Raw genomic sequence first — 17,950 nt, 5'->3', positions numbered from 1 at the left:
TTTTCCTTAGATGCTGCCTGGCCTGCTGAGTTCCTCCAGCGGTTTGTGTGTGTTAATTTGGATTTCCAGCATCTGCAGATTTTCTCTTCCTTGGGACTATATTGCAGGTGAGATACTTGTGTCTGTGGAGAGTGGTGTGGTATGATGGATCGTTTTTGAGGGCTGGCAAAGAAGCGGTAGATAAACTGTAAGAAAATACTAAATAATATGGAAAACAGGAGGATTACGGGAGATGTTCAGAAAACATATAAACATGATTTTCCTAATCTAAGATTGTATATCATTCCTAGATTGGTAATTGCTAACTGTTTATTTATTTAGAGATACAATGTGGAATAGGTTCTTCTGGATCTTTGAGTGACGCTGCCCAGCAGCTCTTGATTTAACCCTAACCTAATCACAGTTCAATTTACAATGACCAATTAACCTACCCAGTACTTCTTTGGACTGTGGGAAAAAACCAGAGCACCCGGAGGAAACCCACGCGTTCCATAGGGAAGACTTACAGATTCCTTACAGAGGACACTGGGATTGAACACCAAACTCCAATGTCCTGAGCAGGGATAGCGTCACTATAACCGCTACACTAGCATGGTGCCCAACACAAGTCGGGGACTTCCTGTTTAAGGTGGCGCTACTGAATGCATTTGACAGCTCACTGGGAGTTCAAAAGGCACGAAATTCGACTAAAAACTTAACACCCTTTCTGAAGTAAATGGTGGTAAATTATCACCGCAAACAACGAAGAGGTGAGCGAAGGTGAAGCAAATTCGAGGATAAACCATGCTGGTACGTTGCAGAGTCGACACAGATGGGGTGAGCCATTCAAAGAGGAGAAGTCGAGGCCGAGGAGTTCCAACACCCGTACAACTAGCCTGGGTGCAAGGTTGGATCACTCTGGGCGCTGAGCCAATTTGGAGACATCAAGAGCCATTTCAGGCTGGGTGGCAAAATCCGGACCCAGAGCAAGAGTGTAGTCTAGGCCTGGAGCCTTTCAGTGCAGTGGTGCCCAGGTCCGGGTGTGAGGAACAATAAGCTGTTCAGACTAGACGAGAGCTAATTTCACTCGCTCTCCCGCGACGGTGACTCCTCTCTCCACGGTGCTGAGGCTATGAAGAATAGCCCCAGCTGCTGTGTTCCATGCCTTCTAATATGATAGGCTGATACCGAGGCTGGGCCCACCCCAGGCTGCTCCAGGGTTTGTATCTAAGGACTCATGTTTAGTTTGGGACGTTGTTGCTCGTTTTTATTGTTTGCATGATTTGTGTTTTTTTTTTCCTTTCATTGGCTGTTGGTCTTTATTTTATGTTTTTTTAATTGGATTCTTTTCGGTTTCTTGCTTTGTGGCTGCCTGTAAGCAAACAGGTTGTATAATTTATACATTCTTTGATAATAAATGTACTTTGAAATACTTTGAATTAGCAGAGGATGGTTTCGACCAAATGACCTCTCGGTTATGGGCCCAGCCCCCTTCCACTGTGTCACTCTGCTGTCAATTCTGACAATTTATCAGCAGCATGCCTATTAAACAGTCATCAAATCCTCTCCCATCCACTGAACATAATGCATAGCCTGTTTCTTACCACCTCAAGTGGTTCTTTAAGCTTTTTATAGTCGGGCGTGCTATTGGGAATAAGCTCCCACTATCTATAGAATGCTCCCAATGGCGTGTGCCTCAAATAGCCTCTGACAGCCAAGTCCAACTCCTGGCCTTCACGTGTGACTTAGCTATAAGTCCAGTGGAACCGTTTCTACTGACAGGAGAAGGGACAAAGGCGGGTTACTGGCATCTTAAAAACAATCGCCTCAGGCAGATGGGGCTCGTCAGCCATGGTTGGCAGCTCATCTAGGAGAAGGAAAACTTTGATCTCAAACCTCCGCTGCCTTGTGGCAATACCCACCTGTGGGGAAGGCTTCGGGAGTAAACCCCGAGGGAGAATCCAGGGCTGGAGTCCCTAAAGCAGTCCAACGTTAAGTTCAATGCCAACTGGCAACTCCTCCAATGCTGTAGGTTACCAAACAGTCTGCCTTTACTTTGGATTCATCAGTTGCACGAAGACGGGGAGCTTGCTACACGGGCAACAGCTTACTCTCCATATCGTACTGCCCAGGCTTGCATATCTAGACAGCCAGGACACAATATCCATGGTCGATTCTGACCAATTTAGGGCCTCGGTACAAAGCCTGGATCTGTAGTCCCTTTTGTGGCTCTCAAAGATTCAAAGAACATTTCTCATTGAAGTACGTGCGCAGTATACAACCTTGAGGTTCGTCTTCCCCACAAACAGTTACAAAAACAGAGAAGAACCATGGAACCAACCTGTTCGAAGAAAAACTTCATACATTAGCACCTCCATCATCCCCACGTGCAAAAGAAATCACACAAATGGCAACAAAAAAAGAAATGAGCAGAAACACAGAATATAAAACACAAAATCAAAAGGTATGTTTCAGTGCAGTTCAACTCAGTGTAAATTCTCTGCAGGCTGCCCCAAATCAAAAATCACCCAAAAGCAGTAATGATAAAGAGCAATCAGAATTAGAACACATCATAAGCCTGACAGTCCAAATCTACAATCCATGTTGATTAAAACTTGCTATGGCACCATCTGCCAACAGTGTCGAGGGAGAGAGAGAGAGAGAGAGAGAGAGATCACCCAAATGCAGGACCTTTCTTTATGTTTTTTTTTATCAATTAAGTGCATTTTGACATAAGAACTGGAAAGGCTGAACATATGAAAAAAGATCAGGAAGCATTAAGAAAAGGAAGAAACAACATTATTGGAATAAAGTGAGTGAGCTTTCATCAGCAGCGGAGCAATGAATCAAGAGCTGGAATTGGATCAGTATTGATAGGACCTTGATGGTGAGCATGAACATGATGGGCCGAAGAACCTGGTTTTGTGATGTATGTTTCTTAAAGGCTGAAAGTAAGAAGCAGGAAGAGGAATCAATCAAGGAAGGAATGAGATTTGGCTTTTGTCGGGGTCAGGGTAATAAAAGTAAAATGACAGGGGAGATGATAGCACTGGGCAAAAGGAGAAGGTAATGAAACAAGTAGAAAAGAAAAGTTTAACAGAGATTTATACGGGAATAGCAGAAACGTCACCAACAACCATTATTTATTTATCGAGATACAAAGCAAAATTGGCCCTTCCGGTCCGTCAGGTGAGCCAGCAAACCCCCGATTCAATCCTAGCCTAATCACAGGACAATTTACACTGACCAGTTAACCTACCAACCAGTACATCTATGGACTGTGGGAGGAAATCGGAGCATCCGGAGGAAACCTACACGGTCACGGGGAGAACGTACGAACTCCTTAGAGGCAGCAATGGGAATTGAATCCAGGTCACCTGCGCTGTAAAGCGTCGTACTAACTACCAAGTAACAGTGCCACCCAATTGGCATAAGATGAAAATCAGCATCAGGTTTAATATCATTGGAATATGTTGTGAAATTTGTTGTCTTTGCGGCAGCAGTACATTGCAACACATAATAGTAAAAACAGTAAATTACAGTAAGTATATAAAAATATAGTTAAATCAGCAGTGTGAAAAATAGAGTTAAAAAAGGTAGTGAGGTAGTGTTTACGGAAAAGAGTACAGGTGATGTTTCAGGCTGAGACCCAGGGTCTCAGCCCGAAATGTCGACAGTACCCTTTTCCATAGATGTTGCCTGGCTTGCTGAATTCCTCCAGCATTTTTTTGTGTGTTGCTTGGATTTTCAGCATCTGCAGATTTTCTCTTGTTAGCGAGGTAGTGTTCATGGTTTCAGTGTCAATTCATAAACCTGATGGCAGGGTGGAAGAAGCTGTTCCTGAATCGTTGAGTGTGTGCCTTCAGGCTCCTGTATCTCCTCCCTGATGGTAGCAATGAGAAGAGGGCATGTCCTGTGTGATGGGGGTCCTTAATGATGGATGCCACCTTTTTGAGGCATCACTCCTTTAAGGTGGCCTAGACACCATGAAGGCTAGTGCCCATGATGGAACTGACTGAATTCACAACTCTCTGCAGCTTAATTTGATCCTCTACAGTAGATCCCCCCTACCCATTGCAGAAGGTGATGTAGCCGGTTAAAATTCTCTCCACGGTACATCTGTGGAAATTTGCAAGTGTGATTATAAAGTGTAATGTTTAAACATGATGTTGTGCCTGGGAGTCTATGATTTTGCCAAAATGTACCTAAAGTCATGGTTGTTTGGATTTTAATCGGAGTACTGTAGTGCAGGAAGGTTTCTTAAGATTGTGATAGCCAGGGGCGGTAATGGGGACAAGCTCCCACTACCTATTAAATACTCCCGAATGGGTGCGCTTCAAATAGCGTCTGATGTCTAAGTCCAGCCCCTGGCTTTCACGTGTGGCTTAGCTATTAATCCTAGCAGAACTGTTTCTACTGACAGGAGAAGGAAGAGGCGAGTTACTGGTGTCTTAAAACCAGGAAGAATGGTCTCAGCCCAAAACATTGACTGTTTACTCTTTTCCATAAATGCTGCCTGGCCTGTTGAGTTCCTCCACCATTTTGTGTGTGTTGTTTGGATTTCCAGCATCTGCTGATTTTCTGTTATTTATTAATTGGGGGAATCCTCTACATTGGTGAAACCTGATGTAAATTGGGGGACCGCTTTATTGAGCACCTCTGTGCCATTCGCCAAAACCGGTGTTCCCTGAAATCCAGGTCTCCCCATTACCTGGATTTGTTACCCTCCCCCCAACTCGTTCCATCTGCCCTTCATATACCTATCCACCTGAGTCCCCTCCTTTACTCCCCGTATACCCATGACTGTATCGCCACTCGCAGCTCCTATCTGCTAATTAAATTTGCCGACGACACTACATTGATTGGCCTTATCTCAAACAATAGCGGGGCGGCCTACAGGGAAGAAGTCATCTCTCTCACACAGTGGTGTCAAGAAAACAACCTCTCCCTCAATGTTGCAAAAACAAAGGAACTGGTTGTGGATTACAGGAGGAATGGAGATGGGCTAAGCCCTATTGACATCAATGGATCTGGAGTTGAGCGGGTAAACAGCTCCAAGTTCCTTGGCATCCACATCACCAAGGACCTGACATGGTCTGTACATACCAGCTGTGTGGTGAAAAAGGCACAACAGCACCTCTTTCACCTTAGACAGTTGAGGAATTTTGGTGTGGACCCCCAAATCCCAAGAACTTTCTACAGGGGCACAATTGACAGCATGAGAACGGTACCTCCTTTAATTGCAGGACTCTGCAGAGAGTGGTGTGAACAGCCCAGTACATCTGTAGTTGTGAACCTCCCATGATTCAGGACACTTACAAGGACAGGTATGTAAAAAGGGCCTGTAGGATCATTGGGGGACCCAAGTCATCCCAACCACAATCTACTCCAGCTGCTTCCATCTGAGAGGTGGTACTGCAGCATAAAAGCCAGGACAAATGGGCTCCAGGACAGCTTCTTCCACCAGGCCATCAGACTGATGAACTCACGCTGACTTCAGTGTACTCAATATTACATTGACTGTTCTATTTATTATAAATTACTATGATTGCACATTTAGATGGAGACGTAACATAAAAGATTTTTACTCCTCATGTATGTGAAGGATGTAAGAAATAAAGTCAATTCAACTCAATTCTCCCTTGGACTCATCACCATCCGTATGTGCTGTGTCATATGACATGGGTGCTCATGGTCTTTCCATGACCATGATTGTTCCTGGCAAATTTTTCTACAGAAGCGGTTTGCCATTGCCACCTTCTGGGCAGTGTCTTTACAAGACGGGTGACCCCAGCCAAGATCAATACTCTTCGGAGATTGTCTGCCTGGTGTCAGTGGTCGCATAACCAGGACTTGTGATCTTCTCCACCTGCTTCACATGACTCTGGTGGAGGGGGACTCAGCAGGTGCTACACCTCGCCCGAGGGTGACCTGCAGGCGAGCGGAGGGAAGGCGCACCTTGCACCGCCTGTGGTAGAGACGTGTCTCCACCCTGGGGCTATTCGCTCTAAAGCTGGCTTACGCCGTGCACCGCCGCCAGTTACGTTGCAGCCACGCGCCGACGGGACGCCGCTCGCGCCGCGGTGTCGCGCACGTACGCTCGCAGCGCGGCCGCCCCGATGCGGCGTCGCGCACGTACGGTCGCAGCGCGGCCGCCCCGGTGCGGTGTCGCGCACGCACGGACGCAGCGGCGCCCACGCTCGGTGCGGTGCTGTGGTCGTGTTTCCGACGGCGGGCGGCAGCGGCGGCGCTGGACCCATATTGGGCGCTCGGGTGAGTGACTGGCGGATCGTTAACCGAGAGCGGGGACCGACGTGTTTGACCTGGCCGGCCACTGGACCTCTGCCGACACATCGCTTGTGTGGTGGTAGCTGGGCGGCGGAGCAGATCCGCCGCACTGTCTCTAACTGAATCCCAGGCTTGGGTACACCTGCTAGGCCGCACCGCTGCCCTGGGTTTACCTGAGCTCCCCCTCTGGAGCTGCTGGTGTTGGGGGTCGGTTCGGCCCAGTTGAACATCTGTAGCCGTTAGGTTTTATTTCCGAGAGGAGACTGCCCAACACAGAAGTGGCCCGTTGACGGAGAGATAGTTGTTTGTGCCTGTTGTTTGGATGCGATTGTATTTTAATACCGAGCCTTTAATTTACGAACATGTGAGTTTAACATCACTTGGGAATCGACTCGATTACTCCCCAGAGTACAGATAACCGGAATTGACTTAACCTTGTGAGACATCCTCGGATGAAATGGGTATGCGCTGTGAGAATCGCTACTACTTTGTTCTGTAATTTCCCATCGGGAAACTTTATTAGTTTGCATTTAGGCTGACAACTAGATCTCGTAACCTCTTAGGTGTTGATGGCAAAAAATTGCTTTGATAATCACTAGTCACTTGCGTTCCTATGAATTCCTTCTTTGAAATTGGGGTTTGTTTTTTTTTAAACTGTATGCTTTGAGAAAGGTGGCTTGGTTGGTTTTGGAATATGAACCAGCAACTAGGTTCCATTTGGGTCATTTAAACTATCATTGGCAGTGTTATTGAAACTTGCCTGTCTCTAGTTTCTTGGAACATGGAGAGTGAGGTATCACAATGATCAGTGTGATGAGGGAACATGTCATTTACTTTGATACTGTATTGAGGCCCTTCCTTGGTTAGTGTTGACAGTGGATCTTGTGTCTCAGCTGTCAACATGATACGCAAGCCAGGGCAGCATGATATGGAGAGCAGGCTTTTGTTCATGAAGCCTCCTCCCCCCACCCCACGGAACTGTTGAATCCAAAGGAATGGCAGAGACCAATACAGTTTGGCACCAGCAACATCGCAGGAGTTGCCAGTCAGCATTGAACAATGTAGGACTGCCTTAAGGACTCCAGCCCCAGATTTATTCCCTTGGGGTTTGCTCCCAAAGCCTTCCCCATGAGTGGGTAGAGCTGCAAGGCAGAGGAGGTTTGAGATCAGTTTTCCTTCTCTTAGATGAGCTGCCAACCACGATTGACAAGCCCCATCTGCCGGAAGTGACGGGTCTTAAGGTGCCAGTAATCTGCCTTTGCCCCTCCTGTCGGTAGAAACGGTTCCACCGGGCTTAGTAGTTAAAGCCAGACATGAAGGCCAGGAGCTGGACTTGGTTGTCAGAGCCTATTTGCGATGTATGTCATTGGGAGCATTTAATAGGTAGTGGGAGCTTATCCCTACAAACCAGCCCTGGCTAAAACAACCTTAAGGAACCTATTTTGATGTTGGCCAATTGATAATGTGGTGTAGGGGAAGGAAGGGGAGCAGAGTAATTGCCTATTAAAATTGCAAAATCAAATTGCTTATGATGAACACTTGTGTAGGAGCCTTGTGTCTATTGTTTGGTCCGCAGGAGCCACGTATCTATTTTCTGTCTGTATTATGTTGTGTGTTTAGTGTGGTAATCTGTCAAGTGGATTGGGGCATGGTAGAAGCAAATGGATATAGTAACGTTTTCACACTTTGGCTGGATGGTATGTTGCCTCCTGGGTGCCAGGGTCTAGGATATTTTGCATCGGGCTCTCAGAGGGTGAACAGCTAGAGGTTGTGGTCCATGTAAGTACCAATGACCTGGGTAGGATGAGTGACGAGGTCTGCAAAGGGAATTAAGTGCTTAGTTAAAGGGCAGGACCTCCAAGGCTGTGATCTCAGGATTGCTACCCATGCCACGTGCCAGTGAGGCCAGAACTGGGAAGATTATACAGTTTGATATCTAGCTAAGGAGTTGGTGTAGGAGGGAGGCCATGAAATTTTTAGATCATTGGGCTCTCTTCCAGGGAAGGTGAGACCTGTGCAGAAGGGATGGCTTGCACCTGAACTGGAGGGGGCTGAATATCCTAGCGGGATGGTTTGTTAATGCTGCATGGTATGTTTAAACTAGAGTTGCAGAGGACTGGGATCCAGAGTGTCCGAACAATTAGTGCTGAGTCAAATGTTGGCAAGACCTCAGACAAAGTTTGGAATCAAAAGCTGAGCAAGGAGCAACTCCTGAGCTGCGTATATTTGCAAGAAGTATCGTAGGTAAGGTGAATAATAATGCTGAAGATGAGGTAGCTGGTTTACAAACAGAAGCAATGGGTAGTGAGGAGAGGCTGTTGATAGGACAGAATTGCAGTCAACAGGATGAATTGCAATGTAAAAGGCAGACAAAATCGAAAAGGGTGAATACAAGACCGAAGGTGTTGTATCTGCCCTCTGGATATGGAATAAGATCGGTGAACCTGTAGCACAGTTGCAGATTGGCAGGTATGATGTTGTAGGCCCCACTGAGTCATGGTTGAAAAAAGCTTGTAACTGGGAGTTTAATGTCCAAGGATACACAATGAATTGAAAAGACAGGCGGGAAGGCCGAGGGGGTGGGTGGCGTTATTCTGTTGGTAAAGAATGAAATCAAATCATTAGAGAAAGGTGACAGAGGGTGGGAAGGTGTTGAACCATTGTGGATAGACCTAAGGAACTGCAAGGGTAAAAAGACCCTGACTGGAGTTGTATACAGTCCCCCAAACAGTAGTAAGGATGTGGCCTACAGATTACAATGGGAGATAGAAAATCCGCGCCAAAGGGGCAATGTAATAATAGTCATGGAGGGATTTCAATATGCAGGTAGATTGGGAAAATGAGGTTGGTGCTGGATTCCAAGAGGGAGAATTTCTAGAATACCTACGAGATGGGTTTTTTTGAGAAACTCATGGTTGAGCCCACTGGGGGATCAGTTATTCTGGACTGGGTGTTGTGCTATGAACCAGAATTGATTAGAGAGTTTAAGGTAAAAGAACCCTTAGGGGAAAGTGATCATAATATGATCAAATTCACCCTGAAAATTGAGAAGGGGAAGCTAAAGTCAGATGTATCAGTACTACAGTGGAGTAAAGGAAATTACAGAGGCATGAAAGAAGAATTGGCCAGAATTGATTGAAAAAGATCAGTGGCAGGGATGACAGGAGAGCAGCAGTGGCTGAAATTTCTGAGAACAATTGGGAAGGCACAGGATATATACATCCCAAAAAGGAAGAAGTATTCTAAAGTGAAGAAGACACAAATATGGCTGACAAGAAAGGTGAAACCAAACATAAAAGCCAAAGAGAAGGAATATAATAGATCAAAAATTAGTGGGAAGTTAGAGAAGGCAACTAAAAATGTCATTAAGAAGGTAAAGATGAAATACAAAAGTAAGCTAACCAATAATATTAAAGAGGCCACCAAAAGTTTCTTCAGGTACATAAAATGTAAAAGAGAATGGACATCGGACAATTACATAAAACATAAAAGAGAGGCGAGAGTGAATATCAGACAGCTGGAAAATGATGCTGGAGAGGTAGTAATGAGGGACAAAGAAATGGCGGATGAACTGAATAAGTATTTTGCATTAGTCTTCACTGTGGAAGACACTGGCAGTATGGTGGAAGTTCGTGGTGTCAGGGGTCATGAAGTGTGTGAAGTTACCATTACTAGAGAGAAGATACTTGGGAAACTGAAAGGTCTGAAGGTAGATAAGTCACCAGGCTCATAACAAACATCAGAAGATAAGAAATAGGAACTATTTGTATGAGATCTCCTCTCATCTTTCTGAATTCTGATCAGCTGGTGTACACCCCAGGGTTGTGAAAGAGCTGGCTGAAGAGATTGTGGAGGCATTAATAATGATCTAGAACATAAGAAATAGGAGCAGGAATAGGCCATCTGGCCTGTTAAGCCTGCTCCACCATTCAATAAGATCATGGCTGATCTGATCTTTCAAGAATCACTAGATTCTGGAGTGGTTCCAGAAGACTGGAAAATAGCAAATGTTACTCCACTGATCAAGAAGGGAGAGAGGCAGAAGAAAGGAAACTGTAAGCCAGCAAGTCTGACCTCAGTGGTTAGGAAGATTATTAAGGATGAGGTCTCAGGGTACTCGGAGGCCCATGATAAAATAGGCCGTAGTCAGCATGGTTTCCTCAATGGAAAATCCTGCCTGATAAGCCTGTTGGAATTCTTTGAAGAAACAACAAGCAGGATAGACAAAGGAAAATCTGTTGATGTTGTGTACTTGGATTTTCAGAAGGTGCCACACATGAGACTGCTTACAAACCACCAGCCCATAGTATTACAGGAAAGATTCTAGCATGGATAAGGCAGTGGCTGATTGGCAGGAGGCATAGACTGGGAATAAAGGGAGCCTTTTCTGGTTTGCTGCCGATGACTAGTGATGTTCTACAGTGGTCTGTGCTGGGACCAATTCTTTTAATGTTGTATTTCAATGATTTGGATGATGGAATTGATGCCTTTGTTGCAAGGTTTGTAGATGATATGAAGATAGGTGGAGAATAGTCATAGTCATACTTTATTGATCCCGAGGGAAATTGGGTTTCGTTATAGTTGCACCAACCAAGAATAGAGTATAAAGTACCAAGTACCAAGAAGCAGGTTGTTTTGAGGAAATTGAGAGGCTACGGAAGGATTTGGAGTAAGACAATAGGCAAAGAAATGGCAGATGGAATACAGTGTAGAAAGAGATAATGGTCATGCACTTTGGTAGAAGAAATGAAAGGGTTGACTATTTTCTAAATGGAGAGAAAATGTAGAATAAAGTGAGACTCAAAGGGCCTCTGGGAATCCTCGAGCAGGATTCCCTTAAGGTTAATTTGCAGGTTGAGTCTGTGGTGAGGAAGGTAAATCCAAAGTTAGCACTCATTTCAAAAGGACTAGAATATAAAAGTAAGGATGTAATTTTGAAACTTTATAGAATACTGGTGAGGCCTCACTTGGAATATTGTTAGCAGTTTTGGGCCCTTAAGCTTAGAAAAGATGTGCTGAAACTAGAGAGGGTTCAAAGGAGGTTCACAAAACTGATTTCAGGATTGACTAGCTTGTCTTATGAAGAGCGTTTGATGGCCCTGGGCCTGTATTATCTGGAAGTCAGAAGAATGAGGGGTGATCTCAGTGAAACCTATCGAATGGTGAAAGGTCTTGATAGAGTGGATGTGGAGAGGATGTTTCCTATGGTGGGAGAGTCAGAGGACACAGCTTCAGAATAGAGGGCAGTCCTTTTAGAACGGAGAGCGTGGTGAATCTGTGGAATTCTTCGCCACAGGCAGCTGTGGAGGCCAAGTCTTTATATATATTTAAGGCAGAGGTTGATAGATTCTTGATTGGTCGGGGCATGAAGGGATACGGGAGAAAGTAAGAGATTGGGGCTGAGGAAAGTTGGCTCAGCCATGATGAAATAGCAGAGCAAAGTCAATGGGCCAAGTGGCTGAATTCTGCTTCTATATCTTATGGTCTTCGATTTTAGCTGGAGGGAGTGAGCCACGGTGTATATATTATTTTGTTGACAAAATGTTGTGGTTACTTTAAAATACACCAAAACTGCCAAGAGACTAAGCCAGGGTAATTGACACTACGTGACTCGCACCAAAAACGAATTTCCAAATCAATAAAGGTATGTTCATCCTTTGTTACAAAATTAGCACAGATGAATGATCTCGTAGCGATGTTAAAAAAAAAGACTAAATTAGTGATATAGCGATCTTAGCGCTTAGATACACAACTTAGTTAGATTATGAAGACACGCAGTCCTCTTTAATTGTCACTTAGTAATGCATGCATTAAGAAATGATACAATATTTCCTCCAGTGTGATATCACAAAACACAGGACAGACCAAGACTGGAAAAACTAACAAAACTACATAATTATAACATATACAGGTTTCCCCCGCCATCCGAAGGTAGAGCGTTCCTGTGGAATGGTTCATAAGCCGAAATGTCATAAAGCGAAGAAGCAATTGCCATTTATTTATATGGGAAAATTTTGTGAGCGTTCACAGACCCAAAAATAACCTACCAAATCATGCCAAATAACACATAAAACCTAAAATAACAGTAACATATAGTAAAAGCAGGAATGATATGATAAATACACAGCCTGTATAAAGTAGAAATACTTTTCCACAATCATTACTGAACTGTTCTCCGCAGCGAAAATCTCACGCAAGCGCTGTTGGCAAGAACACTCTCTTCAGTAACCTTTAAACTATGAAGCTGCCAAATCATACCAAATAACACGTAAAAATACACAGCCTATATAAAGTAGAAATAATGTATGTACAGTGTAGTATCACTTACGGGAATCGGGAAGAGAGCGAGCACACTGTTGATGGTGTGCTAGACTGAGTCATTGCAGGTTGGGTGGTGCAGTGGCCCCCACCCTCTAGGCCGCTAAGCGATACATTGCCGTGAAGAACGCAGGGGTCCAGCGGTAGCTGGGAGATACACAGCACATCTTTAAGAAAAAAACCGAAATAAACATGCTAATTAATTAGGTGCTGCCTGTAATTGTCGGCCCAGATCAGTGCCGATTTCCGATTGCGTCGTCTCTGATCTGGACCGACAATTACGTGTTGGCGACACCTAATTAATTAGCATGTTTATTTCGACCTTTTTCTTAAAGATATGCTGTGTGCCTCCCGGCTACCTTTGCATTCTCTGCGAATCCGTATCTGTCCGTGGCCTGGGGGTTGGGGTGGTGGGACACTGGGGTGTCATCTCGTCACCTGTTTCCATTAGAGCAGGCAGCTCATCTTCTTCTCTCTCTGCCCCCCTCGATGTCGAAGGTCAAGGTTCGTCGTCTGCTGTGGCTGATGTGGAAGGCTTGCTTGACTGCTGAGCCTCGCACATTTTTCTATCACGCAGTTCTTTAATAAGGACTCAAACCATCCTGCAAATATCCCCTAAACCGACATACCCTTTCAAAATTAAAGTCGTACTTTATCATTACTCATTCGGTTTCGATTGTTATCCTTTTTTTCTTCCAATTGCATCAGATCTTCATCTGTCAGTTCTTGGTGATGGGATGCCAAAACCTCTTCAACATCATGTTTGTCAGCTTCCACAATCCAAACTCACATTGTCCTTACTTCAAGCAACACACATCAAAGTTGCTGGTGAACGCAGCAGGCCAGGCAGCATCTGTAGGAAGAGGTGCAGTCGATGTTTCAGGCCGAGACCTGATGGAAGGTCTCAGCCTGAAACGTCGACTGCACTTCTTCCTACAGATGCTGCCTGGCCTGCTGCGTTCACCAGCAACTTTGATGTGTGTTGCTTGAATTTCCAGCATCTGCAGAATTCCTGTTGTTTTTGTCCTTACTTCGTTCACCACGATCAAAACGCTTAATTATGTCTAGTTTTACCGTAAGTGTAACACCCTTATGAGCTCTTTCAGACTTTTCTGATATCATAGAACTCATCTTGCAAATGGCTGCTCACAGGCACGTGTTAAAGCAAAGCAGTTCCGAATCCGGCGGAGAGCGGCTGCTCGGGGCGCGCTGCCTTTTATCGTGCGCTGAATTTTTTTTTCGTAACAGTGAAAACACCTTCTGAAAGCGAAAACGGGGTACTAATGTAGGTCTTCCTAACAGTGAAGTTTCGTAAAGCGAACGTTCGAAAAGCCGAGGACACCTGTAGTTGCAACAGTGCAACAATACCATAACTTGATGAAGAACTCCATGAGCACAGTGAAAATTCAAAGACTCTCAAATGTCCCACGTCTCACGCAGATGGAGAGGAGGAAGAAAAACTCTCCCTGCCATACCCGACCACGGTCCGACTCTGAGTCATCTGAAAACTTTGAGCTCTGATCAGCTCTCCGACACCGAGTACTGAGCGCCATCACTATCCGAACGAATCGACCTCCTTCTTGGTCGCCTACAGCAGGCAAAGCCGGGGATTTTGAGGTCTACCCTCCGAAAGATTCCTGACCACACAGTAACGACAGCAGCGAACGAGTGTTTCAGAAATATTTCCAGATGTTCCTCTGTGCTTTCACGTCCATCTTCATCAAATTGTCCACGGCCCCTATTTAACAGTTAATTGGAATGCTAATTTATTCTGCCCGCTAATTACATTTAGTATTGCTTAGTTATATTGCTAATTAGAACACTTAGTTATGCTGATTTGAATGCTAAGACTTTTATCGCTAATTTAGTTTGTTAGATTTTTATCCTTTGTTTTTGCTGCTTTTGTAATAAAGGATCAATTTGGAAATTAGTTTTTATTGGTGTGAGTCACGTAGTGTCGTTTACCCTGGCTTAGTTTCTCAGCTGTTTTGAATTGTTTTCAAGTAACAGCTATGGGTTGGTTTGACATTACAGGCAGCACCTTACTGCAAATAATTTCCTAGTTATAGTGTAGTAGCACACATGTACCACCTTGAATATTTTGCCAAAAACCCTGCAGGTGGTTTTGATTCCACAGAGTAGTTCAAAATCATGATATTCAAAGATTCAACCATGATTGAAGTTATTGAAGTTATATCTGTCCTGGGGCCAGCATGTAAGTGCCATTACGAACAAAGCATGGCAGTGTCTACTTTCTTAGAAGCTTATGAAGATTCAGCACGTCATCTAAAACTTTGACAAACTTCTATAGATGTGTGGTGGAGGATAAATTAACTAGTTGCATCACCAACGCCATTGAATGGAAAATCCAACAAAAAGCTGCGGACATGGCCCATCATGAGTAAAGTCCTCCCTACCATTGAGCACAGCTGCATTAAAAGCTGTTGAAGGAAACAGCATCCATTATCAGGGACCCCCACCACCCAGGCCATGCTCTGTTCTCACTGTTGCCTGATGGTTGATGGAAGATGGTACAGAAGCCTCAGGACTTGCACCACCAGGTTCAGGAACAGTTGTTACCCCTCAACCATCAGACTCTTGATCCAGAAGGGATAACTCCTCCCAACTTCACTCACCCCATCACTGAAATGTCCCTATAAACTATAGACTCACTTTCAAGGACTCTTCATCCCATATTCTTGGTATTAATATTTATTTATTATTTATGTTTTCATATTTGCTCAGTTTGTTGTCTTTTGCACATTGGATGGAGGGGACAGTCATCCTTTGATTCTGTTGTGTGTCTTGTGTTTACTGAGAATGCTCACAAGAAAATAAATCTGGGGATTGTATATGGTGACATAAATGTATTTTGATAATTAGTTTACTTTGAATCTTATTGAAGCATGTAACAGCTTGCTCTTCACATTGTACTGCCTGGCTTGCGTATCGACTGAACGAGTTAGTTAGGGCACAACATCAATGGTTGATCCTGACCACCGGAGAGCCTCAACCTGAAGCATGTATGTTTCATGGATAGATAGCATGTGCTTGCCCATATTTGCTTCCTCTATGTGATTTGTATTTCCAGCAAATGTTGTAGATGAGACTGACACCCCCCCCGCCCCCCCCAGGAATCAGGGTCATGTGAAGCCATGGGAGCAGATGGTGGATAGTTGTATGAGTAGCTGGTGCACATCACAAGTCCTGGTTATGTGACCACTGACACCAGGCAGACAATCTCTGATCTGACCTGCAGAGGAATTTGCAGTGGGAGGGGAAAGATTCAGGATACCAACAACATAGGTAAGAGGTTCTGCTGAGGGAATTTGAGCAGCTAGGGACTAAATTAAAAAGCAGAACCAAAAGGTGGTAATCTCTGGATTACTACCTGAGCCACGTGCAAATTGGCATTGGATCAAGAAGATTAGAGAGTTAAATGCATGGCTCAAGGATTGTTGTGGAAGAAGTGGGTTTGAATGAATGGGAAATTGGCACCAGTATTGGGGAAGGAGGGAGCTGTTCCAATGGGACAGGCTCCATCTGAACTGTGACGGGACCTGGATCCCAGCAAAACGCATAACTAGGGCTTTAATCTAAATAGGAGGGGGTGGTTTCAACAATTTGGAGTAGTATTCAAAACAAGGTCAGTGAACTTGTGGCACAAATCAGTTCAAAAGGTTATGATATATTGGCCATTACAAAAACGTGGTTTCAAGGTGGAGAGGACTGGGAATTAAATATGTAAGGGTATCAGGTAATACGGAAGGATAGGCAGGAAGGTAGGGAGGTGGGGTAGCGCTCTTAATTAAAGATGAGATCGGGGCGATAGTGAGAGACGATAGAAGATCTAAGGAGCAGAATGTTGAATCCATCTGGGTACATATTAGGAATAAATGTAAATGCAAATTTGCTGGATCAAATAATGACAGCACAAAAAGATCGTTACTTTACTTTTCACCCGTTTATTTCTTCGCGCTTAGCCGGCGAGTGAACTTGGATCCGACATCAGGGAGAGACCCTTTCTCATCTCCCCGGCGGTTCAACAAGTTCACTGCCCGATGTCAGAATTGTCAGAAGTTATAAGGCCAAAGTTATAAAGAACAATTAGTTTGATAACCATTCCGGTCAAGTCAATGGACTATTGATACAGAGAACAATCACCTTGGTTACTATTCTGGTCAAGTCAATGGACTATTGATACAAAAGTACAATCAAATTTGTTAGACACTCCAGCCACCTTAATTAAAGAAAAGAATGTTCTACCTGGTTTGCTGGAACCACAACTTAATTACAAAGATAAGAACATCCGTCAAATTTATGCTTTAATTAAGAAAGAGTGTTCTATCCAATATCCATCACGTACTGCTTTTTTGTCAAAATCAAAAAGGTGTGAAAGCCCAGAGACATCTATGTAGATCTGGGCGAACTTTAATCATCTTGGTCCAAAGAAGGCAGCTGTGAGACATTATTCAAACACACTGCGGTCACAGACATAGTCGGTACTTAATTCATTGCTTACAGGAAGCTTGAGAATCCCCCTTTCCCTTAAACTTTACCATAGTAAAGGGAAAAAAATACTGATGGGAGTTGTCTATCAGCCACAGAATAATAACATTACAGTGGTATGGGCAATAAACAGAGAAATATCTGAGTCATGAAACAGCAGTTATCGTGGGGGACTTTAACTTGCACATTTAGTCGGGTGAATCAGGTTGGTTGGAGGCAGTCTTGAGGAGGTCTTCATAGAATGTATCCATGATGGCTTCCTTGAAAACATGTTACTGAATCTACAAGGGAAAGTGCTATCTTAGAGCTGGTCCTGTGCAATGAGACAAGTAAAATTAGTGATCTTGTAGTTAGGGATCCTCCTTGGAAAGAGTGATCATTGTTGATTGAATTTCTCATACAAATGGAGGGTGCAAATAGTTCGATCTAAAACCAATGTATTATGCCTAAACAATGGAGACGACAGTGGATTGAGGGAGAATTTGCTAGTGTAGACAGGGAACACAGGCTACAAGTGGGATGATTGAGGAACAGTGGAAGACTTTCAAAGACATTTTTCACTAGTACATTCTAGTTTAAAGGCAAGGACAGTAAGGGTGGGGAGAGCCAGCTTTGGATAACTAAGGAAATAAAAGAAGGCATCAAATTAAAAGCTCGTGCGTACAAAGTTGTCAAGAGTAGTGGGAAACTGGAAGATTGGGGAAAACTTTAAAAAGCAGCAAAGAACCACTAAGAGAGTAATAAAGAAAGGGAAGATAGGTTGTGAAAATAAACTGGCTCAAAATATAAAAACGGACAGTGAAGAGTTTTTTATAATTATATAAAGCGGAAAAGGGTGGCTAATGTGAATGTAGGT

The 17,950-nt window shown here is 44.1% G+C and overlaps 1 protein-coding gene across 2 annotated transcripts in view; it reads left to right on the top strand.

Annotated features, from left to right (window-relative positions):
* The first annotated feature begins 6,149 nt into the window (after positions 1 to 6,149).
* Positions 6,150 to 17,950, top strand: part of supt5h (SPT5 homolog, DSIF elongation factor subunit) — an 80,122-nt gene continuing 68,321 nt past the window's right edge. For both annotated transcript variants that reach the window (XM_072269813.1, XM_072269812.1), the window contains exon 1: positions 6,150 to 6,252. The gene's annotated coding sequence lies outside the window, so the exon portion shown is untranslated. The remainder of the gene's footprint in view (positions 6,253 to 17,950) is intronic.

This window comes from Mobula birostris, chromosome 10, assembly GCF_030028105.1.
Source record: "Mobula birostris isolate sMobBir1 chromosome 10, sMobBir1.hap1, whole genome shotgun sequence".
NCBI classification, from domain to species: domain Eukaryota; kingdom Metazoa; phylum Chordata; class Chondrichthyes; order Myliobatiformes; family Myliobatidae; genus Mobula; species Mobula birostris.
This window is presented reverse-complemented; position numbering and strand designations above follow the sequence as displayed.